Raw genomic sequence first — 25,620 nt, forward strand, 5'->3', positions numbered from 1 at the left:
TGTCCAGGTGTCCGTGTGTGTGTCTTCTGGTGAAGTGCGCATGCGCGGGGCACAGAGCGATGCGCGATATTACTGTCAGAGAAAGTTACAGGCGTTTTACGGAAATTCAAACCAGTATTACTGCGAGAGGAAATTAAAGGTACACAATACAGTGACGCATATTACAGCCACATACAAGCCAGTATTACTGTCAGAGGAGATTAAAGGCATATTACCGACGCGCACGCCTGTATTACCGCAAGAGAAAATTAAAGGTATATTACGGACGTTCAAGCCATCGGACGTACAAGCCAGTATTACTGTCACAGAAAATTAAAGACACACAATACACTGCGGCAGCCCACGAAGAATGGTCAGCACAGCAAGTAAACCTCAACAAAAGAAAGGCTGAAAGACAAAGAAAAATGCGACCAACAAAAAGAATGAGGTCAAAGTCCCTTGCCATTTAATATAGACTGTTCCTACTAATGTTTATGCACTTACTGTTCTAGCGCCCGTTATTGTAATGGGCTAAATGACTAGTATATATATAATTTAGTAATTATGGTACGGTTAAAGAGCTACTATGGAGTTTAGTTTTTGTGTCACGATGTGACAAAACTGTAGACTTAACGGGTTTGGATATAATACGAGTTTAGTGTTAGTGGAAGCTTACTGCACTACACAACACACTTTGTTTTTAATCAGACAAAAACAAAACCAAATAGTAATCAAAAACAGGTACTGAATATGAACAATTTTACACAATTTTATAATTTTTAAAATATTTTTTATGTCATTTGTGCTGAACAAATTTGTGCTGACTGTTGGCACTTTTTTTCTTTTCCTTTTATTGTCCAGAATGGGCCAATTTTTAATAAAAACTAAGTTACATTTTAAGGTGTGAGGGTTTTTTTACTCAAAATGTCTACAGCACACAACATATCCCGCTCCAGCGACAATGTGCTTATAATGAATGCCTTCAATATTTCTTTCAAAAATCTCAAACACTGGCCTTTGTTATTTTCTACCAGCTATATTGATCTCTGATTCCATCTCAGGCACAAACAATTTATAGACAGAATTTTGCCACCTGCAGGCCTGAAAAGATATTAACAAATGAGAAAACGGATTCTATTGTGTTCTGACAGGTGTGACCATGAAAATCACGGGGGCTAAGGAAGAACAAGGCTCTTGGGCTTGAATCGGTGTGCAGACCCCACCTAGGTATATTGAGGGAAACAAAGAAAAGCAAGCATGTAGTGTGAAGGTTAGGGGCAGTGAGACTTGAATAGCCCACCATAAGAATAGTAAACCCATAATGAGCAGAGTAAGAGTAAATAATAGGAGTATGGACAGGCACAAAATGACAGAGATAGCATCTGAGATTAAGAACAATATATACATTATCTAAACCTGTTTATCAGGGCAGGATCACAGGAACCTGGAGCCTACCGAAGCAGGTTTGGAGGCAAGGCAGGAAAAATCCCTGGTATACAATATGTATGATATGGCTGATGTTAAGAACAAAAAGAATATGATATTTCAACAATCTACTTTGGGAGAGAGAGAAACATTGAAAAAGTGGGGACAGATATTTTAAAAAATAATTCTGCTATTGGATTATTGTCACAATATCAGGTAATTTGAGCTGTGAATATAAACTAAAAAAGATTAATTAATAAATATAGAATAAATACAAAAACACATTAGTATGTTTAGTTTTTCATCACTTGGCAGATTCTCCTCGCCTACCTACCTGTAGTTCAGTAGAGATGTTGCCAATTAAGGAATTTTACAAAGTTTGTATCGCTTTGTTGTTAAACAGCGTTTTTAAAGCAAAAGTGACTGGTCAGTAACAATATACTGATCTTGTATGATGACCTAGTCAGTCTCTCGATCAGTGCCGTTTTATTTTCAAAAATTGGGAGTGATCTCCCCTAGACTTTCTTGTGTACTCAGATATGGGTATGGATATTTGAGGAGTAAACCGCATAACAATGATTATATTATGTACATTAAAGAACCATCAATAACAAATCAAATTAATAATATACTGAACAATTATTATAAAAGTGAAGTTGAATAAATCGGACTCTGCAGCTGCATGAATAAAAACAAAATCGAGTATGTGTTCAGGTAAAGTACCACTTCCAGTTCATGGATTTGGCCCAAAAGTTAATACAGATCTACTGATGTAACAACCACATGCCAAATTTCATTCGTCTATGTTGCGTTTTTGAGTTAAAGTGTTTATACACACACACATACATAATTCCATAAAACGGTATTTTCGGACTCGGGGAGGTCTAAAACGTCATGATTCATCAAAATCTCGAGGTCAATTTTTTTCATGATTACTATACTTTCTATATACTTCGTGTGCGAAGTGGCAGGTGAATTGCTGTCAACAGAAAGCAGGCACCTGAGAAATAAACTGAAACGTTACTCACTCGTGATTTTTCTGTCCATACGGTAAAGGTTTTGTTGACCACCACATTCCAGTTTGAGGCGTTTGAATTACATCTTGATATACAACAAGTGCAAAGAAAGGCGGCGCATAAATTGCTTTCTTTTCCACGTGCTTTACGTGAGTACTGTATTCAGCTCGCTCTGTCACCGCAATTGCTGTGAACACCTGCCGCTGTTCGCTGGATGAATATGTGCGGGCGGCTCGTGGTGGATGACTTTCAGTTTTAGAGTTAAGTTATAAGGGTTAAAAACTAACAGCAAGAATGTTCATTCAAAAATGAAAACTAAAATTATTTTAGTAAATTATTATTTTATTTCAATTAGTCTTTCCAGCATCTTTAATAGTTGTGTTTAGTTTTAGTCTTTCATTTTGGTTTTGTTAATTATTTCAGTTAACGAAAATGTTTTTTTAATAATAGTTTCAGTTTTGATTTTAGTTTTCGTTAACTATAATAACCTTGATGCATCCCCAAACTACTTTTATACAGACAAAGGGTTTGCAAGTAATCAAAAGCTGGGGCACCTGTAGGATCTGTTTGCATCAACTTTCAGTGCTCAATTAACTTCCATTGCTGCAGAAAAGCTGTAAGTTGGTACCCCTTTACTTGTTTCCTGAAAAAGGCCTTTTTAAACTTTTAAAAATGCACAATTTTTTAGTTCTTTTTTTACTAACAAGTGCTAATGGTTTCTTTCAGTCTAACCAATTCCTTAACTGTATGTTTTGGATCACAGGATTGCCATTGGCTGGGTGTTTTTTTTTTTTTTTTTTTTTTGCATAGTATATTTGAGGCACCCCGTGACCCTGTGTTCGGATTCAGCGGGTTGGATAATGGATGGATGTTTCTGCCTCCTCCGAATTTGCCGAAGCCAATGGAATCAATTATTCCATGTTTTAAAAAGTATTTTCTTCATGTATTGTATAAGAATATCTAGTTATGACATTGTCACTCACTGAGCAGCCAATTACATGGGAAGAGAAGGTTCAGTATGCATAAAATAGTTATCACCTACTGAAAATTTAACAATATTGACACGTGATGGGAACAGGGCAGACACGTGTCTTGTCATATAAATATATCGCCTTGCTGCAAATAACAGCATTTATTTATATGGAACATTTTCATACATAAAACTAGCTCATATGATGTTTTCCAGAAGATCAAGGGTTCTGAGGTGGTTAGATTATTGTTTCTACTGTGGTGCCAAGTACAATTTTTGGGGTGATATTTAACTTACAATAGAGATCATTAAGCCAAATACAGCACCAATATGTTTGTAGATGAAAATTTTCTTATTCAGTTTACCCTAATGTATGCCACAGATTGTATATAGTACATATGGTATTTTTGGGAGAAGTTATAAATTACTTGAGTGAGGTCATGTCATAGATTTCATTGGGTGATGGTGCAAATCAGTAGTAAATGCCCCATGGAATTCTATAAAAGTTAAAGGACCATTGATCAGTCTAGAATTTGTTAGTAATAAACTTGAATATATACAGTCCATTAAGTTATATAAATAAAATAATTCCTTAGGGCGGCATGGGTTCATTTCCAGGGTCCTCCCTGCGTGGAGTTTGCATGTTCTCCCCGTGTCTGCGTGGGTTTCCTCTGGGTACTCTGGTTTCCTCCCACAGTCCAAAGACGTGCAAGTTATGTGCATTGGCGATCCTAAATTGTCCCTAGTGTGTGCTTGGTGTGTGGGTGTGTGTGTGTGTGTGTGTGTGTGTGTGCCCTGCGGTTGGCTGGCGCCCAGCACAGAGTTTGTTCCCTGCCTTGCGCCCTGTATTGGCTGGGATTGGCTCCAGCAGACCCCCGTGACCCTATAGTTAAGCTATAGCGGGTTGGATAATGGATGGAATAATTGCTTAAGTTATGCTGACAAATTGTAATCTGTACTTACAAAAACCAATTGTAATATTACCACACAAGCATACACATTATTGTTTTAAAATGTGGCAGCAAAACGGTGAGACATGGCATACCAGATGAATAAGTCTTGTTTAGATAATGCCTGTGCAGTTTTCTGGCAGGAAGGGTAGCTAGGGAACTACGATGGTTTGACACCACAAGGGTGCAAAGTGACTTACAGTTTGACCTTAAGTAAGCCTCTTACTGGTTTGACACCTCAGTTTCGATCCATTTTTCCTGGTGAGTATTGTAGTTGCAACTTGCAGATTTGGACAGACCAGGCCATACTACACTAGGCAACTGTTTCCAGTTCCTCCTGGCTAATGCCCAGGCACTGCCAGGAGGATGACTAAAAACAAACATTCAGTATGCACATCTAATCAGCTCCCTGCTCAGGAGATGCTAAACTGAAGTAGGAAATCTTCAGCCTGGATTTGAAAGCTGAGACAGAAGGGGTATTTCTTGTAGTAGCAGGCAAACCATTCCTTAAAGGTATGATCTACTGAGAGACTTAAGTGTTCACATAGCAGCACCTGCAACAGTGGCCAGAACAAAGGCTATTATGTGGAGACATTTGGTGAGGATATGACCAATGGCTGCCTAAAATGTTTTGACACATCATTCAATGACTTACAAGGGATAAGTGGAACATTTCGCAGGCTTGTTATGATCTGATTTCATTTTAAATTTTTACTGGACTCCGTTACTTTTTACTAGTGCTGGGCAACGATTAAAATTTTTAATCGTGATTAATAGCATGATTGTCTGCGATTAATCGCAATCACAACAATCACATTGTTCTGTGCAAAATTCAATAATGAATGCAAAAGTAGTGTATTGCATGTACTTGGTTTGCAAACACTTCAAACAAATAAGGTGCTTTTTAACAGCAGTATTCCTTTTACATAGTAGCAGTTAAAATATTTCTTGTAAATCTCAACTTAAAAATGAATGTAATCAAATCAAATATAAAACCAAAGCTATTTGCCACTGCCAGGGCATTAACATTTTATCTAGTTTGTTATAGAAAAACAAATTACCCTTAGAGACCAGAGCCACGATCATAACAGGCACCTTCCGAACAACAGCAAGTTAACATTTCTAAATCTGTTTTCTTTTTTATCTGAACAGATACCAGCAGAAACATTTCTTTTGTTAGGGAGCAGCATAAACCGTCTATGTTCAGTAGCAACTATTTGAGGGCTAATATATTTTCCAAAAATCTCAGTTTTCTGAAAAGTGCACAAAGCAGTGGTTTCACACATAAATCAACATAAAATGTCTGTTGCTGTCTTTTATGCCTACTGTCTGCGCTTGTTTGCAGTTTGCGGCAGCAGCGGCTGCGCGGGGGGCGGCTCGATGGCCAGCAGGAATGCACGGTGGGCTGGCTATCTTTGTGAGGCAGGTGCGCGGGGGTGACAGTTGCAGTGAGATGCAATATGATTGTACCTCCTGTCATCATAAGTGTCTGTCCTTCCAAGCGAACGTTGCCATAGGTGCATCAGCTATACTAATGTGTTCAGCACCACAATCAGCTGGGGACCATTCAGCTGATGCTGGTACCTCACTTACATTTTCGATCTATATCTCCAGATCACTTGCATCAAAATTTGAGTCCAACAAATCAGAGTCTGATTCAGCAATAATATGAAAAAAAGTCATCCGTGGATTATTATGCTTTGAGCATTCACTTTGGTATCTCTCCAAATGCCATTTTAGAAACTGCTTGCTCTTTGCTACTCATGCACATGTAGGGAATCAAAGTCAAATCGACAAAGCTAACTTTCCTTCTAGCAAAAGTGTATCAAAAAGCGCTGTAACAAGAAGATCACTGATCTCTGTTGATCGCTAGTGACACTGAGGCTTTCAAAATAAAAACAAACTGCATTAATGTGCAATAAAGTAATTGTCGCCGTTAATTAATTGATGCTTTAACACGATAATAACACGTTAACTTGCCCAGCCCTGCTTTTTATATTTTCCTTCCCTTTTAGGGTTTTTCATACAGCAGAATGTTTGTTACGTAATTTTACTTTTGTGTTTGTTTTGAAAGAGGTTTTTAATGTCTTACATGACACTGTTTTTTTTCCTGTGGGTGCTGATATTTTGTTTTCTGATTTGATTATTGTTGCCATGCTTTACCAAGTAGGTGTGACCAAGAGTGAACAATGTGTAATATTACCTTTGTTGTGGTATAAAGGACGGCGTTGTGCACTTCCTCAATGTCCAAGATTGTGGATATGTTCAACCAAAAAATGTTATTGTGCTTTCATAAATAGTTTCTTGTTCTCTATCCTATTTGTTTTTGATTTTTGACTGTGATTTAACTGAGCATTTTGTCTTAAGCAAAATTGATCTCTCAGTTTTGGACTTTTGGCGCATTTTATGGCCATGTTACATCTTCTAGTCTCCTTTTCAACAATGATGGATGGATTAAAAGCCAGAAGTCTGTATGACCATCAGCATCAAGTGACTCCGTGAAAAACCCGAACTACAAAGAGGACTATTTAATTTATGTTAGGTAGAATGCCCAAAGGGGACTGGGCGGTCTCGTGGCCTGGAACCCCTACAGATTTTATTTTTTTCTCCAGCCTTCTGGAGTTTTTTTTTGTTTTTTCTGTCCACCCTGGCCATCGGACCTTACTCCTTTCTATGTTAATTAATGTTGTCTTATTTTAATTTCTTATTTTGTCTTTTATTTTTCTTCTCTTCATTATGTAAAGCACTTTGAGCTACTTTTTGTATGAAAATGTGCTATATAAATAAATGTTGTTGTTGTTGTTGTTTCACTTGTTTGCCCCCACATTTTCTATCTTAGGCAGAATGAGGCCATTCTTGGCAAAGGCACAAAAAGTATGACCACAACTGGAGATGTTGTCAAGAGATGGACAGATTACTTTGAGGAGCTGATAAATCTGGAGGCCATACCCCACTCTGAGGAGGCAATGACACAAGCTTTGGTTGGGTCAATTTCTGTAGCTAGGTTACTGTAACAATTGAAAAGCACTGTAATAACAAGGATGATATTTGACAGGAAGTTCTGAAAGCAGCGGATATTGTGGGACAGTTTTTGGTTAACATACCCCTTTAGTTTTGCATGAGGGTACAGGTCTCAAGATATAGTGGTCAGTCTATATCCTCATTCCTACTCATGGTCACAACACTGGATGGTGGCTGACAGAATAAGATTACAAGTTTTGCATTTCATATGATGTTCCATGCTGGGTTGAGAAGTTTATCAACATGCAAGGACATCAGAGTAGGACCACTGCTTACTGATTTTCAGGATTGTAAGGAATTAATTGGTTAGCAGTAAGAATGAGCCCTACATATCTCCCATGGTGGGTTTACCAGCCATGACTCACTGAGAGATGATTGAATAGCTGAGTCAGCAAATGTTACAGGGATTGTATCTTTTGGGTGAGACTGACATTGCCTGGGAATTCCCTAAGAAGCTCTGTAAACTATAGCTAAGAATTTGTTTGTCTGGTACTGTATGTCCAGCATGTCATTTTGCCACCGTGACTCTCACCAGGAAAACTGGATAAAAAGTAAAGTGCTAATTTAATTTTTTCTACATTATGAGAATTGGATGAACTGACATCTACCCTTTGTGATTGCGGAAAAAAGTACAAGCAATTTATTCACATTTCAACAAAGCATTTTGGTTTGAAAAAGCTTTTTCAACCAATGAGCTAGGTTCTTACAAGAAAAAAACAAAACACTTGCTTTGCCTTTGCCCTCCAAACATCATTATGCCAACCATTCACAAAATCTGCTACAAGCATAACTTATGTATCTACAGTGTTATTTTTATCAAGCGGAGTATCTGGATAAATGAGGACCACTTCATGTAATGTCTGTCAATTTTATAAGGGAAACTTGATGCAACCTATTAATAAATTCTATATCTACTGCTCAAATAATTAAGGGAACTCTTAATCATCACAGTCTAACACCATATCAGTTAAGCTTCAGAGATATCAGTCTGTCCAGTTAGTGTAGTGTTGGCACCAAGTGCAACAATGGATTGATGCTCTGCTCTTTACATGGCTCTTTGAGGTGACGCTCTATCCTTAAAAGGTCTGCTTGCCTTTTACCAAAACAGCAAAGAAGAGAGAACAATTGTCTGTGGTCACCACATGCATTACCATTAACTTTTTGGGGGTTGTCTTGCTGTTGCCTCTCCAGTGCACCCGTTTTTACTTTCATTTGCACCAAAGCAGGTAAAGTTGATTCACAATCACTTGTTCTTCCTAACTGGACAGCTTGATATCCCTGAACCTCAACTGACTTGGTGTTGTGATGATTAAGTGTTTCCTCAATTTTTCGGAGCAGTATATACACAGTATATATATGTTTTTTTTATATTTTCAATGTAGCTTTCAGAGCATTGAAGATATATGGGATAAAGATGTATAGTAACACTGTTGTGCATTAATATTGTTTATGTTCAAACAGAGCAAGGTCTTATATTCATTTTCAATGGCTGTTGAATTTGACTAGATCCGAATCATTGGATGATCATAGCACCTCTAATCCACTGTTATTTTCCTTACAGTTGCTTTAATGAATGGAAGAGAGACTATTTTTCATATTACCGAAGTGAGGACATTTTTGCAAATGAGGTTCACCCATACGCTTATGACAAATCACAGATGTCTGTGAAGCTTTAAGGTTTTTCTCTTATTCATTTTTCTTAGAAATATGAAAACATCCTGTTCAACAATGGAAACTTAGGAAATGCTTACAAAGACAGTAAATATGTAACAGACCAAAAATTAAATTTTATTGCAAATTTTGTTTACAAGGAGTAAAACTGATCAAAGATAGCTTATGTTTTGGTTATGAAATTTTCCAATGATGTACTCTACACATAAAATACTGTATAAATACATTTCCAAAGATCTATTCAGGTTCTGTAAAAGAAATATTTTATAGAAGGCTACCTTTTTCTTTTTAATCTTTACCTAACATCTGCTAGTATTTGTCACAAAATAACAGGTACAACTAGAAAGTTGCTATCTGTTTTGACCAGCAACTTTGAAGTTTCTTTCAACATAGTTAGATTATGTATGCTACAGAAATGCAAGTTTCATTCATTAATATTCATCCGACCCAGGTTTTATTTTGTCATATTTCTTTATTTTATGAATATATATTTTTGAATTTAAATTGCATATAAATTGAAGAATTCAATAGGCCTTTTTCATTAAAAATATTTATTGATGACTGCACCCAGTTGCTGTCTATGTTGCATGGGTTTTTCTCTTGTGTTATTCCCACTTCCTAAAGAAACCCATTTAAGTAGTATAAATTTGTGAATCTGTAATGGTCCTGTGTGATTGAGATTGTATGTGTGTGCGAGTAGGCCCTGCGATATATTGCTGCTACATCTACAGTTGGTTCTTGCCTTGCAGAAGATGCTGCTGGGTGGTCTCTGGACCCTCATGATCCTGAATTTCTCAGGTTATGAACCAGTACCATTTCTGCAGATGTTCATAAGCTGATTTTGTACGTAAACCAGAACTTGCACTGAAATATGTCTGAGGAAAATGCATAGTATTTTATTCTTTATTTTACAGAAGAATATTTTAAATGGTTGGCACCCTGCCTGGGATTGGTTCCCTGCCTTGTGCCCTGTGTTGGCTGGGATTGGCTCCAGCAGACCCCCGTGACCCTGTTTGGATTCAGCGGGTTGGAAAATGGATGGATGGATATTTTAAATGTATCTATATAATGACAGTGAAACACCGCCAGTGCCATGGTGAGGACAATTTATGGTGTAGTCCCGTCCCCCCAAACAACTTTGCATCATCATTGTCAATTCTTGAAAAAAACAAACATATACATTCATGTGCACTTAGGTGACATGCTCAAACCTCTGTAGAAGTTAGAAATTCTATTCCAAGACAAGGGGTGGCGTTGTCGCTAACCACTTCTCCTATTATGGCTGTAGCTCTGAGGGGCAAAACCTGGAGGATTCCTGACTATGCCCTGGGCTCTGAAAGCCATGTCCTTTTCAGGGGCAACTGCTATAAGTTTGGCTCCAGAGGGCATTCGATCTGAAAGACCAGCTGTAGGGAGAAGAACTGATACGTGAAAAATCCTGGTGAATATAACATATTTCTTTTGTTTTTAATATCTTTCAGTTATCAATTAAAAGGTGTGATACCCCAATCCTAGCTACTGTGTTTGAGTAATCACTGACAATATATATATAATTAATAAAGGCATTACAAGATTTCTTCCTTCTCCACTATATGTTACAATAAACTTTCTCTTCAAACTTCTCCCATCCACTCCTCTCTGCAAGCTTTGTTCTTCCTTCACACCAGCTCAACCAGGTTAAGTGATCAGTCTCCTTTATATCAGACCGAGAAGTCTTTCCAGTGCCACCAAACTGCATCCTGGAAACACTTCTAGGTCAGTCAGAACCTCCCTAAACTGGGGACAGCTTCTCTCACCAGCTCCCCCTGGTGCAACACGGACACCTATTGGAACAACACCTCCCATGTAGCCCTGCAGGAGTGTAGATGTGAGACCCACCAGAGAGTTGTTGCCACCTTATAGTACCAGGGGAACACATGGCCCTGGGAGGCAAATTCATTCCACCCTTTCATTATCAAGGCCTTCTAGCCAAATGACTAGTAATTCATCTCGATGGGATGGCAGCCAACCCATGACTTATGTGACTACTGTATATAGATGTGTGGGGACAGGGTCACCAGAAATATTGATGCTCAGGAACACTGTAGAATCTTAATGTGACTCTGGATCTGGTTCTTAGTTGATTTTAAAGCTCAGATTTTTTTGGTCATTATTTCTGTATTTTTGCCTTTTGTGTCATTAGTGTCTCATGGTGGAACTTGAGCTCTTGCCTTCTACTGACCTTGCAGACAATAACATCCATTCATTAATTTTTGAATCTATTTAATCCAAACTTCACCCAATCTTGTAGAACCAGGAGTGAGGCAGGAACAAACCCTATCCTGAGCTACCAGTATTTTATAGAACAAACAGACGATAGGCAATGAAATATATACTGTACTTTTAATTTTACTACTGTTTAGTTCTGTGCTTCTGCTGCAGCTCTTCTCAATGTAACACAAACGCAAAAGGAGGCTTGCTCAGAACTAAATATCTTAATCCATCATAGGGGTTATACTAAAGTAGTTAATATTATGCCAGTTTAGCCTTGATCTCATGTTGTTTTATTGTCTTCTCTTTGAAGCAAGCTTGGCTACTGTGTGTGTTAACCATTTCCTTTTGCATAAATCAGCAGTATGTACGTAAATTCCATGTAGTGTTGGAATTCTGCCACTGTCACTTTTTTTGGGCTTAATGCATTTGAATCCACCTTCAGAGAACCCCAACATGTGTAAAAGATATATGAAGGATACTTTTATTATCAAAGATGTAAATATAAGGTATAGTCAAAATATAAGACTGTGTGATTGGTTTTGGGCACTTTGTAGATGTTCGTAGAACTGCTGATCAAACAATAATTTAGTGTGTCTGTCATTTATAAAAACCTGGACACAAAAAGATGAAAATACACAGGCTTGGTCCACAATAGAAATAAAATTCTGCAGTACTTCTCTATATTCCCTGCTTTGTGCCCCAATAAATGCAAGTTATTGCCAATACATTAATAACCCAATTGTGCTTCACTCACTCAGAATATGGAACCAATGTAGAAAGAATTTAAAAAGAAGGAGAATCTTTTATCTGTGGCACCTCTGCATGAGAAACACCTTTTTCAACCCTCGCAAACATATGCAGTTTTTAATATCTGGAAAACATTTGGGATTAAATTGCTCAGAGATCTTTATATAGAGAACATCTTTGCATCCTATGAACAATTACATTCCAAATGTAATTTTCCAGCATCACATTTCTTTCACTATCTTCAAATTAGAAACTTTGTTAAACAGAACCTGCCCAATTTTCCCCATCTCCCAGCTTCTTCTATGCTGGAAAAAATTTTGCTCAGTCTCGAGGACTCAGACAGCATTTCTGCAATATATAAAAATATTTTACGGTCCCTCCCTTTCAAAGATCCATGTAGACAATGGGAAAAGGATCTCTCACTAAACATATCAGAAAAGGAGAGGAAGGTAGCAATGCAGAGAATTCATTCAAGCTCCATATGTGCAAAGCATAATATTATTCAACTCAAAATTATATATTGAGCACATCTGTCTCACTTGAAATTGTCCAAAATGTTTGCAGAGCAAGATCCAACCTGTGAATACTGCAATCAAGTTCCAGCCTCACTGGGTCACATGTTTTGGGCCTGCACCAAATTAACATCATTCTGGGCAAAAATTTTGAAGTGCCTTTCAGACAGCCTTGGTGTCACAATCCCTCCTAACCCATTAACAGCTGTGTTTGGTGTTCTTCCAGACGGGCTTAAAGTGGAGAAGGACAAAAAAACTGTGATTGCCTTTACTACACTATTGGCATGCAGACTTATTTTGCTAAACTGGAAGAATCCTAACTCTCCTCTTTTTAGTCAGTGGGTAACTGTTGTTTTATATTATTTGAAATTGGAAAAAATCAAATTCTCACTTTGAGGATCTGTGCAGAACTTTTTCAAAACCTGGCAGGATCTAATCAATAACATTTTAGAATAAGCTCTTAAAGCACTGAGGAAGTAGATTCTCTTCATCATTTCTTTTTGTTCTCCATTTATCTGTATCCGCCTAATAAACTCATCAATTTATTTATTTTTACTATCTTTAAGTTTTAGTCTGTTGGCCAAGCTCTCTTTCTCAGGGGTGGGGGTTGATTTGTTTTCAATCCTATTTTTTTTTGTAAAAATTGATCTATTTGTCCTATGGTCCTCAGCCGGAAAAGGGTGGAGTGCCCTCTCAGGGTTGGTAGCGAGATCCTGCCCCAAGTGGAGGAGTTCAAGTATCTCGGGGTCTTGTTCACGAGTGAGGGAAGAATGGAGCGTGAGATCGACAGGCGGATCGGTGCGGCATCCGCAGTAATGTGGGCACTGCATCGGTCTGTCGTGGTGAAAAAGGAGCTGAGCCGCAAGGCGAAGCTCTCAATTTACCAGTCGATCTATGTTCCTACCCTCACCTATGGTCATTTGCTATGGGTAGTGACCGAAAGAACGAGATCGCGAATACAAGCGGCTGAAATGAGTTTCCTCCGCAGGGTGTCTGGGCTTTCCCTTAAAGATAGGGTGAGAAGCTCAGTCATCCGGGAGGGGCTCAGAGTAGAGCCGCTGCTCCTCCGCATCGAGAGGAGTCAGATGAGGTGGCTTGGGCATCTGATCAGGATGCCTCCTGGACGCCTCCCTGGTGAGGTGTTCCGGGCACGTCCAACCGGGAGGAGGCCCCGGGAAAGAACCCAGGACACGCTGGAGGGACTATGTCTCCCGGCTGGCCTGGGAACGCCTCGGGATTCTCCCGGAAGAGCTAGAAGAAGTGGCCGGGGAGAGGGAAGTCTGGGCATCTCTGCTCAAGCTGCTGCCCCCGCGACCCGACCTCGGATAAGCGGGAGACAATGGATGGATGGATGGATGATCTATTTGTATGGAATGATTACAATAAAATCAATAAATTTATAAAAAAAAGAAAACCATTTTGTGAAAAGAATGAAAGAAGACATGGAAAAGCCAAGTTTTATAGAAAGGTTTACCTTGTGTGTTGTCATTGTGGTAAGATTAAGAACAATCGAGGAAAGAGCTTGTGGTTTGGCAACACTGGTATGCCTCTATTGTCTTCAGTAATCTGGATTTAATATCCCAGAGACTGGAAGAGGTGGCGTTATTGGCAGCTTAGAGGTGAACTTAAAGGTTGTCCCTTCTGTAGAGGAAGACAACAAATAGTTCAGAGTGTTCTTTTCAAATATCTTTCCTCGATGTGCCCTGAAAATCAGTGTTTTTTTATCTGGAGAAATGCAAATGCGTAAAAATTGTTAAGTAAGTTCAGGCAGATCTGAGAGGATAGGGACTTTTCATATACTCTGACAAATATGAGGGCTTATTGTATTATTATTGTGTAAAGTATTGTGATATTATCAGAAAATGTAGTTCCTGGTTTGAGTTTTAAATGTTGTTATAAAATATCTGTTCTGTTAGACAGTAATAGGAGTAAAGCTTTGCCTTGACTGATAAGTTCTACAGTTCTTTATTCTTTTAAAGGTAGTGGCGGCCTTCTTCCTCTCAAAGTCCATGTGGGTGGTTACACAGACAGCTGAGAGATTAAGTCTGTTTGTCAGTTGTAAGTTATATTTGAAGGAGCTTTTTATTTTACAAGCTTACTTTTAATATTAGTTTTGGAAAATGGAGAACTTAGAAAGACTAATGGTCTAGCCGACACAGATTAAGTTACACCACTGTCTACAAATAACACCTACTAATACATTTGCTTTGAGGTTATATAGTAGTCTCTGAACAATAAGTACAACACAATAATGGTATGTAGTCATTGCCCTGAACAATTAAGGTCCCAGAGTGAGATTTCTTTGGTACATTTTGGAGGAAAGTACACTTTATGTTCTTTTCTCTATGTTGCATTGTATATTGCAATGGCTGTCTGTACTGCATTAATAGTGTGTAAGATCTCATATTATAATCCTGTTTTTCTAGCATAAAATATTAGGCTAGGGCTGTATGGCCAAAAATCCATATCAAGGTATAATTAAAAACAATGATACGTTTGGTAGATACTGGTATAATGTATTTTTCTGACTGGAATTTTTTTTTCACAAATAACAAATATTTTAATGATTAATACCACACATATCCAAAGAAACACTTGTTAACGCTTAGCTACTTAAAAGAATTTTATAACAAGTATTCACTGCATGAGCTTGTTCTGATAAAAGTATAGCTTCTCTGTCATTCATTCACACTCACTTGTACTACCACTGAACAAACAAGGGACAAGATGCAGTATTTTACTATCCCCTATTCATGCTTCAAACCACAGATTTTAAACATGCATATATACATACATACATACATACATACACATACACATCAAATCTGCTTAATCCAATGCAGAATCACTGAGGACCGGAGTCAGCATCAGCTCACCAATCGAGTTGGATTGCACATCACTTTGGGTGATACTCTTAAAGGGATAACACACTTTACATTTACTTTTGCGTGTGCATTCTGTATGTTTTTTGATTGAATCCATTTTTAATTTAAATGTGCTTACAAGATTTTGCATACCAATAAAACTTGTTTTTGAAATTCATACTGCTAGAAGAATTTCATCCGGTATAACTGATCAGCTTACTCATAGTTTAGACACTGTCAAAGTAAACTCTTTGTTTATCAGTTTTGGATTTACAACAATCTCTAATCTTCTAACAACATTGGTAATACCAGATGGGACATTACTGATTAACGTACAATCTACTGGTATAACGTACACTGTGCTGCCAGCATGTCACCTTATTTTGCTCAGCTCAGCTTACACAACTACCACAGTACAATTGGAAATAGTTGTCCCATTGTATTTTAAATTAGAAAGAAAAGATCGTCTTAGAAATGGGCAGGAATGTATAAATGTTGTCCTCAATGAATTGCTAACCCTTTGGCTATTTCAGCATTTTTGATTGATTGCTTAATTTTAAATCTTTGCTATCTAAATGAAAGAGTGAGCATTTTTTATGATTTGAATAAGCTGAAGTATTACAGTTAATAACTTAGTTATTTTAATACAACCTTTAAACTTAATACAATAATCACAAAAACTGACCAGGATTACTACTCAAGTAACCCTTTGCTTCAGAAAGGTCAACATAGTACTTTCTTTCATGGTTTCTCTTGACTTGGGCACTTCACACTAGGAAGTAAGTGGACATTGCCCCATTTTGCCTTATGTGAAAAAAAAAGAAAAAGAACAGCCTTAAAAGAGTTGCAGAAAAGTCATTCCTTGTTCCCACCTGCATTCTTTTTAACTTGCTGAACAATCTTACAGCTCTTATCAACATTTGATCAGCCTGCTTCCCGTGATAATAAGAGGTATTAATCAAGAATGAGTTGACATGTCTGTGAGACTTCTTCTGACAAAAAGGCTATAAAAGGACATTTCATTTCAAGTTTGTAACCACAAGATGACCCTTTTTCACTTATACGCAGGCAATGGTTCTGTAACTTTAACGAATCTTGATCCAATCACCAGAGTGTACATCTTCCCTTATATGTACCTCTTCTTTGTCTTTGGAGAATGAAGCTGATCCACCCTCTAGGGAGAAAGAATGTGCTTTCTTTGGGCAAAGAAACTAATCTCCATAAAGCCTTTTAGTTTTAAGATTCACTCCTCCGAGCTTAAAGAAATACTCTACTTAAAAGTGATATATTTTTCATGTTTTTACCCCATGTACTATGTAGTGCTGGCCAAGAAATTTTTCTAATCTCATTTTTTTGTGGTGAGTGGACATAACAACATTTCAGATAAAATGGGATCCAATGGTGACCAATGCCGTGCAGTAGAATGCAATATAAATATAATATATAAATAAATATAATGACTGGCAGAAAAAAGGCTCATAAGGAAACAGAAAAGACAGCTAAAGCTTCATCTAAGTCTAAAGAGGCCTCAAGTTCTGGCAGAGACTGACCTGAAACAGATAGACGAAAGAATGGATCTCCCAGCACCTGATGCCACAGCGTCGCCTCCAGCTGAGAATGGAAGTGGGAGCGAAAGTGCAAGTAAGTCGGGCCAGGAGACCTCGTCAATTCCAGAAGTTTCAGTGAAACTGAAAATGGCCTTACTTTCCATGTTGTCAACTCTCCACCATAAGCCAGCAGCACCGACTCCAACTGGGCTTGTTCTCCACCTGTGGAGCTTGGAGAAAACTGAAAGAAACAGTCCAAGCCGAAGAAAGCGATCACCGCAATGATCACTGCAAAAACTACATCAATAACTACCACAACTCAGGGAGGACATCCATCCATCCATCCATTTTCCAACCTGCTGAATCCGAACACAGGGTCACGGGGGTCTGCTGGAGCCAATCCCAGCCAACACAGGGCACAAGGCAGGGAACCAATCCCGGGTAGGGTGCCAACCCACCGCAGGACACACACAAACACACCCACACACCAAGCACACACTAGGGCCAATTTAGAATCGCCAATCCACCTAACCTGCATGTCTTTGGAAGGAAACCAGAGCGCCCGGAGGAAACCCACGCAGACACGGGAAGAACATGCAAACTCCACGCAGGGAGGACCCGGGAAGTGAACCCGGGTCCCCAGATCTCCCAACTGCGAGGCAGCAGCGCTACCCACTGCGCCACCGTGCCGCCCCAGGGAGGACATAAATGAGATAAAGAGCAACATAAAGAAGATTACAAATGATATAAGGAAAGATATAAAGGACATGTTGACAAATGTGAAGCTGTTTGAGGATATTAAAGACTTGGAAAAACATTTAAGTAATCACTTTGAGGCAACCTTTAAAGATATGCTTGAAACAATTGAGGAAAATGCGAGTAGTTTTGAAAATAAATTTAGAGCATTTGATGCTTAAGCAAATGTTTACAATTCGTATTGAAATAGTTGAATAGTTGGCTTCCACCGCAGATGAAAAACAATGGCTACTAAATCCGAATGCAAAGTGCTTAGAGACAAACTAACTGTGTTGGAAGATGGATATAAAAAAAATAATATCGTATTTGAAGGTCTCCCTGAAAACTGTGAAAGCCCAAGCCCAGTGGAATTCATTGCTGAACTATTCTTTCAAATAACTGGATAGGACTTCTAATCAGACACCAGGATATCAGCAGCTCACCGCATACGTGGATTGAACGCATCGAAACCTAGAGGCCTCATTGTACATTTCAATGAATTACAATCTAAAATGAATCTGACGTGTCTTCTCAGAATGAAACAAGAGATTATATTTGAAAATAGCTGCATTTACATTTACTCTGATATTTCACCTTCAATAGCTGCTAAACGTGCCGCATTTTACATAATAAAAGAGCACTTACACAAAGCTGAATTTATATATAGCCTCTTGTATGCTGCTAATATAAAAGTGGATATTCAAGGCAAGTTCTACATTTTTAGTTCTACAGATGAAGCAAAAAAAAAGCTAAAAAACTGATCCAGACTCTTTTTGAAATACGATTGTGAGTCACATCAGGTCCTGGCAAGGCAAAGATTGCACCTGCAATTTGGCTTATATGCAGTGAGGCTTTTGCCATAATTATACATTTTATTTTCCTTCCCTGCTACTTTACCATTTTAATTACTTATAATTCTACTTGTATGTGTGTGTGTGTGTGTGTGTGTGTGTGTGTGTGTGTGTGTGTATGTATATGTGTATATATATATTTACATGTGTGTGTGTGTGCGTATGTATATGCATATGTTATATATATTGTCACGCGTGTGTGAGTAGGAAGACGTTGTATGGACCAAGTTAAGGTAATTCCATGCCAGGCCACGGGGTGGCAGGGTGCACTAAACCTTCTTCTGTTGTCTTAGCAGACCAGCTGTGGGAAAACCTGTCTGACCCAACCTTGAAGATGTCACTTCCAGTTCCGGCACCTAAGACGATGTCACTTCTGGTTCCTGTGCCTAAGACAACGCCTCTCCCGGTTCTGACACCAAGGCTGAGATCACTTCAGGCACCTAAGATGTCGTCACTTCCAGTTCTGGCGCCTAGGCTAAGGTCACTTCTGGTTCCGGCACCTGAGATGACATCAGAAGAGGGTCACTTCCAGTTCCCCAATATCACTTCCAGTTTTTCTCCTTAAATCCGCCATCTTCCCAAATCTAACTCAGTTCATGTCTGGACTCCAACCAAGACACTTCTGTCTACCAAATCAACCCATTGCAGCCAGGAATAATATATGGGCGGCTGCCCCAAACCTTTTTAAGTGTGTTGTCTAATTTTTCACAATATATATATGTATACTTTTTTTTTGTTTTCCAAATGGCACTGTTTAACATTACACCCCTGGTTTATTGTATTAGGATTGTACTATCCTACTTTATCTGCATCTCCATGTGTACTGTTTAATATCATACCCTGGGTTTATTCTTTGCTGTCTAAATGCAGGAGTGAGTATTTTTTATGATTTGAATAAGCTGAAGAATTACAACTAATAACTTAGTTATTGCAAATACATCCTTTAAACTTAATACAGTAAACACAAAAACTGACCAGGATTACTACTCAAGTAACCCTTTGCTTCAGAAAGGTCAACATAGTACTTTCTGTCATGGTTTCTCTTGCCTTGGGCACTTCACACTAGGAAGTAAGTGGACATTCTTTTTATGTGCAAAAGAAAAACAAATCTACAGTAGGAAGTTTACAATGCAATATTAGTAATCACCAACACAGCCAGAGATTGAACCATTGGCCATAAAAATATAGTGCACACATTTAGAGACTACTATAAGTTCTTATATTCTACTCAGTTTAAAGAATACAAGACACAATCTAATGTGTATTTTGTTACATTACGGATACCACAGCTAGATACTCTGAGTGCAGAGGAATTGCATAAACCTCTGACACTCTCAGAATTACTAGATGCTATAACCTCACTTCAGAATGGAAAAGCAGCTGGCCCTGATGGCTACCCTGCTGAATTGTATAAAAAAAATTTGATTAAGTTCACTCCCCTTTTATTAGCAACATTTACAGAAGCTACAGACAAGCTAGATGTTAAGATGCTCTCCAAAGTCCTAGCCTGAAGGATTGAGAAAGTGCTCCCTTCAGTAATATCACAAGACCAAACCGGATTTATTAAAGGTAGACATTTGGCTTCTAATCTTCAATGCCTATTTAATGTAATATATTCACCCATTAAGTCTAACACTCCAGAGATCTTGTTATCTTTGGATGCAAAAAAAGCATTTGATTTGGTTAAATGGGATTCCCTATTCACCACTTTGCATAAATTTGTATTTGGCCCTAACATACTGTATGTGCATGGATCAAACTACTGTATACTAGTCCAGAAGCTTCAAACTAGATCACGGTTCTAGACAAGGATGCCCCTTGTCACCACTGCTATTTGCAATCACCATTGAGACATTGGCAGTTCACTTTTGAAAAATGCATCAGAGGTAAAATTGATTTTCAGAGAAGGACTTGAACAGAAAATATCCCTATATTCAGATGATATGGTACTGTATATATTAGACCCACAAAATTACAGTACCTGCTGACCTAACTACACTAGCAGAATTTCAAAAGGTATCTAGACTAAAAATTAATTTGAACAAAAGTGTGCTTTTTTCTGTGAATTCTCTAGCAAACACTATTAGATTGGACACCTTCCCTTTTATTATTGCAAATCAGTGTAAATATCTAGGGGTAAACATTACAAGTTAATATAAGGCTCTTTTTCAAGAAAAGTTTGCTGTTTGCATGGACAAAATTAAACAAGACATGCATAGATGGTCTACCCTCCATCTTTCTTTAGCAGGGAGAATTAACACTATCAAGCTGAATATCCTCCCTAAGCTCTTGTTTCTATTTCAAAACATCCCTATATACATTAACAAGTATTTTTTTAAGAAATTTGATTCAGTCATAACCTCATTTATTTGGAATTCGAAATATCCACACATTCAAAGGGCGACTATACAATGATCTAAATCAGAAGGCGGCATGGCTCTACCTAATTTTCAGTTTTATTACTGGGTGGCAAACATTCAAGCTATAAAAACCTGAACACTGACACAAATAGATGAACACATACTAGCTTGGTCTGCAATAGAAATGAAATCTTGCAGCACTTCTTTATATTTCTTGTATATTCTTCAATATACTAAAAACCCAGTTGTCCTTCATTCACTCAGAATATGGAACCAATATAGGAAGCACTTCAGGTTAGAGAATATTTTACCTGTGGCACCTCTACATGATGACCACCTTTTTCTACCCTCTCAAACTTACACAGTTTTTAATGTTTGGAAACATATGGGAGTAAATCATTTAGAGATTTGTATATAATAATAATAATTCATTACATTTATATAGCGCTTTTCTCAGTACTCAAAGCGCTATCCACACAGGGAGGAACCGGGAAGCGAACCCACAATCTTCCACAGTCTCCTTACTGCAAAGCAGCAGCACTACCACTGCGCCACCTATAAATAATGTGTTTGCATCCTATGAACAATTACAGTCTAAATTTAGTTTCCCATCAACATTATTTTCCACTATCTCCAAATCAGAAACTTTGCTAAACAAAATCTGCTAAATTTTCCTCACCAGAAGAGATATTGATCAGTTTTTAAGACTCAGACAGCATTTCTATAATATATAAAAGCATTTTAAAGTCCATTCCTTTTAAAGATCCCAAAGTACAGTGGGAAAAGTATCTCTTACTCAACATTTCAGAATAGGAGTGGAAGGCAGCCACTCACAGAATTCACTTGAGCTCCACATGCACAAAGCATTCAATTATTCAACTTAAAATTTTTTATCGAGCACATCTATCTCGTTTAAAATTGACCAAAATGTTTCCAGGGCAAGGTCCAACCTGCGAACGTTGCAATCAGTCTCCAGCTTCATTAGGCCACATGTTTTGGGCATGTTCCATATTAACATCATTTTGGACAAAAATCTTTAATGCCTATCAGACAGCCTTGGTGTCAAAATCCCTCCTAATCCATTAATAGCTGTATTTAGTGTACTCCCAGATGGGCTTAAAATGGAGAAAGAGAAACAAACTGTAATTGCCTTTACTTTATTATTAACACATAGACTTATTTTGCTCGACTGGAAGAATCCTAGCCTACCTCTGTGAAGTCAGTGGGTAACTATACTATTTGAAATTGGAAAAAAATCATATTCTCACTTAGAGGATCTGTACAAAACGTTTTTAAAACCTGGCAGGATCGAATTAATAATATTTTAGAATAAGCACTTATATTGTAGAGAAGGACTTCTTTCCTACTTTACTATTCTCAAAAGTTTTACTCTGACATTTGGCCTTCCTCTGTTTCTCATGGGTGGGAGTTGAATTGAATTTAGCTTTATTAAGTTTGACTTGATTGTATGGAATGTTACATGCTTTTAATAAATTTAATAAAAGTGAAAAAAATCTCTGCAAAACAAAAGTAGTCCACAAATAGGAAGCCCCTTCATGCAGAGATGTGCTTTCAAATTGAACATCGATCTCTTCCCCTCATCCATTAGTTAAAGTTCACACAAGCTTTGCTGCTTCAAAGTGGATATATTCGGTAAGTTTTAAGGCTTTTATTTTCATGTTTGGGCCCCGGCCACTTCACCTCCATTTTAAAACACAAAAACAGACTAGGTATATTTTAAAATTTCATAAAAATAATTCACTTTAGAATACAATTTTACTTAGCAAACTGATATATACCATGCTTTGACTTGAAAAATGCTGAACCTGACATTTAAGGCACTTGCTTTGGCTAAGGAAAGTGTTAATTTTAAGTGTGCAGAACTGTAGATTTGCCATACAAATGAAGAACAGTTAATTTCCCATGCAAATGAAATGGAAAGTTTACATGATTGTTTGAAACTGCGTGGCATTTAATTCCAATGTAGTCACAAAGCAAGAGAACATCACTGGGTGAGATACTGTATAATGAAGTTCTCCTCCTGCTCACGTGCATCCCTCATCACTATGCAAATATATTTGTAGTGTCTTTTTATAGTGATTGGGCATTCTAGAGGAAAAAATAGCTGAGGTCTTTCCAATATCCTCTGATGAAGGAAATTCCGCTGCAATTATGTTGTTAGATTTAAGCGCAGCATTTGACACCGTCGACCATTCTATTTTACTACACAGGCTGGAAATTAAAATTGGGCTTACAGGCAATGTCCTTGTCTGGTTTAGTTCTTATTTATCAAACTGATTATAATATGTACAGAAATGTGCTGACAGTACTCCATCATTATACACAGAAGTGAAATATGGTGTCCCGCAGGGCTCAGTATTGGGACCTTTACTGTTTTCAGTTTGCATGCTTCCACTGGGGTCTAAAATTAGAAAACATAATGTTAATTTTCACTCATATGCAGGTGACACCCAGTTATACCTTTCTTTTAGATCAAATGACATTTCTCCAATATTGTTCTTAATTAAATGTGTTAGTGAGTTAAAGCAGTGGATGGATAAGAACTACTTGTCTTGGAACACAGATAAAGCACAATTGTTAATTATCGGAGGGAACGATGCTGATTGCAACAGTATTTTGTCATTATTTAACTCAGTTGGAATCACCATTAGTTTTATTGAATCAGACTGCAATCTAGGCATTAGCTTTGAGAATAGCATGTTGTTTAAAGCAAACATTACAAAACTGTCCAAAACACGTTTTTTCTGTCTTAAAAATGTTGGAAAATTAAAACATTTTCTAAATATGCAGGATGAGAAATTAATTCATGCATTTATATGTAGTATGATTGGCTACTGTAATGCGGAGTTCACTGGCTGCTCAGATTGTTTTTTATACGACTTTCAGTTAACTCAAAATGCTGCTGCAAAAATTATTACAAGAACAACAAAGAACCCCTGTTCTTAAGTCCTTACACTGGCTCTCAATTAAATTTAGGGCAGATTTCAAAATCTTCCTTTAATATATAAACCCTTAAATGGTCAAAGCCCTACTTACTTATCTGAACTTTTTACTTATAAACCTGAGTGCACATTAAAATCTGAAGATGCCAGTCCACTCATGATTCCAATGATTAACAAAATAACAGTGGGAGGTCAAGCTTTTAGTCACAGCGCCCTGACTGGTCTGCCTGCTACTATAAGCGGTGACCCTTCAGTCTCAGCTTTTAAATCCAGGCTGAAGACTCACTACTTCAGTTAAGCATACCCTGAGTAGAGTTGCTGATTACTGTTACTAATCCTCCCCTATTCTGTTTCTCTTCTAGGTTTCATCATGTTGCACTTGGTGCCACTGCTCTATTTCCAAGTGATTTGCTTGCCTGTGGAAAAGTCTTCTCAGATAAAAGAGCACTAGAATCATTAAGTAAAAGGGCCCTTTCATCAGACTAGCAGGTCCAACACTGACTCAGCTGTAGAATGGCCAATATGGTGGGAGGTAGCTTTTTGGTCAAAGACTCAAGGACCTTGACTGTGTTTGGCTGTTTTTCTAAAATCTGGCCATGGTTCTACAATTAACTGATGGACAGATATTGTTGTTTTTAATTTATGTTAATTATATACTCATTAATGGTAGGGGCCGCCGTGAGTGGCAGCCTTTCCAGCAGCTCCGTGTATGACTTTATATTTCTACCTTTTTCTTACTACTTGGACATGGATTTTTACACGAAGAGACTCGTCTATTCAGGTAGTCAACTTCAAGCGCTGAAAACAAAGGCAAACAAATACCTGCAGGAAGCAGAAAGGAGGAGGACTCGTTCTCTATGTGAATATAAAGTGGTGCAACCCTGGACATGTAAATTCAAAATCTTCACTTGCTGCAGGGTCATCGAACTGTTGGCCGTAAGTCTGCTTCCCTATTACTTGCGCAGAGAGTTTGGACACGTCATTGTTGTTATTGTTTACATCCCTCCTCGGGCGGACATGGAGATACCGTGTGACATCATCCACGCCGCTGTTGCTAAACTACAAACACAGCACCCTGGGGTGCTTGTTCTAATCGCTGGAGACTTTAACCATGTGACACTGGACAAAACATTACCTGCCTTTTCCCAGTATGTGGATTGTAACACCTGGGGAAACAGGACTATTGACCTACTGTATGCAAACGTTAAAAACGCATACAGCGCCACCCCGCTGCCTAATCAAGGACTTTGTTAAATGGTGCGACTCAAACCACCTACACCTGAACACCAGCAAAACCAAGGAGCTGGTGGTGGATTTTAGGAGGACCAGACCCCTCATGGACCCTGTGATCATCAGAGGTGACTGTGTGCAGATGGTACAGACCTATAAATACCTGGGAGTGCAGCTGGATGATAAATTGGACTGGACTGCCAATACTGATGCTCTGTGCAAGAAAGGACAGAACCGACTATACTTCCTTAGAAGGCTGGCATCCTTCAACATCTGCAATAAGATGCTGCAGATGTTCTATCAGACGGTTGTGGCGAGTGCCCTCTTTTACACGGTGGTGTGCTGGGGAGGCAGCATAAAGAAGAGGGACGCCTCACGCCTGGACAAACTGGTGTGGAAGGCAGGCTCTGTTGTAGGCATGGAGCTGGACAGTTTGACATCTGTGGTAGAGTGACGGGCATTGAGCAGGCTCCTGTCAATCATGGATAATCCACTGCATCCACTGAACAGCATCATCTCCTGCTGT

This window comes from Erpetoichthys calabaricus, chromosome 6 (genome assembly GCF_900747795.2).
Source record: "Erpetoichthys calabaricus chromosome 6, fErpCal1.3, whole genome shotgun sequence".
NCBI lineage: Eukaryota > Metazoa > Chordata > Cladistia > Polypteriformes > Polypteridae > Erpetoichthys > Erpetoichthys calabaricus.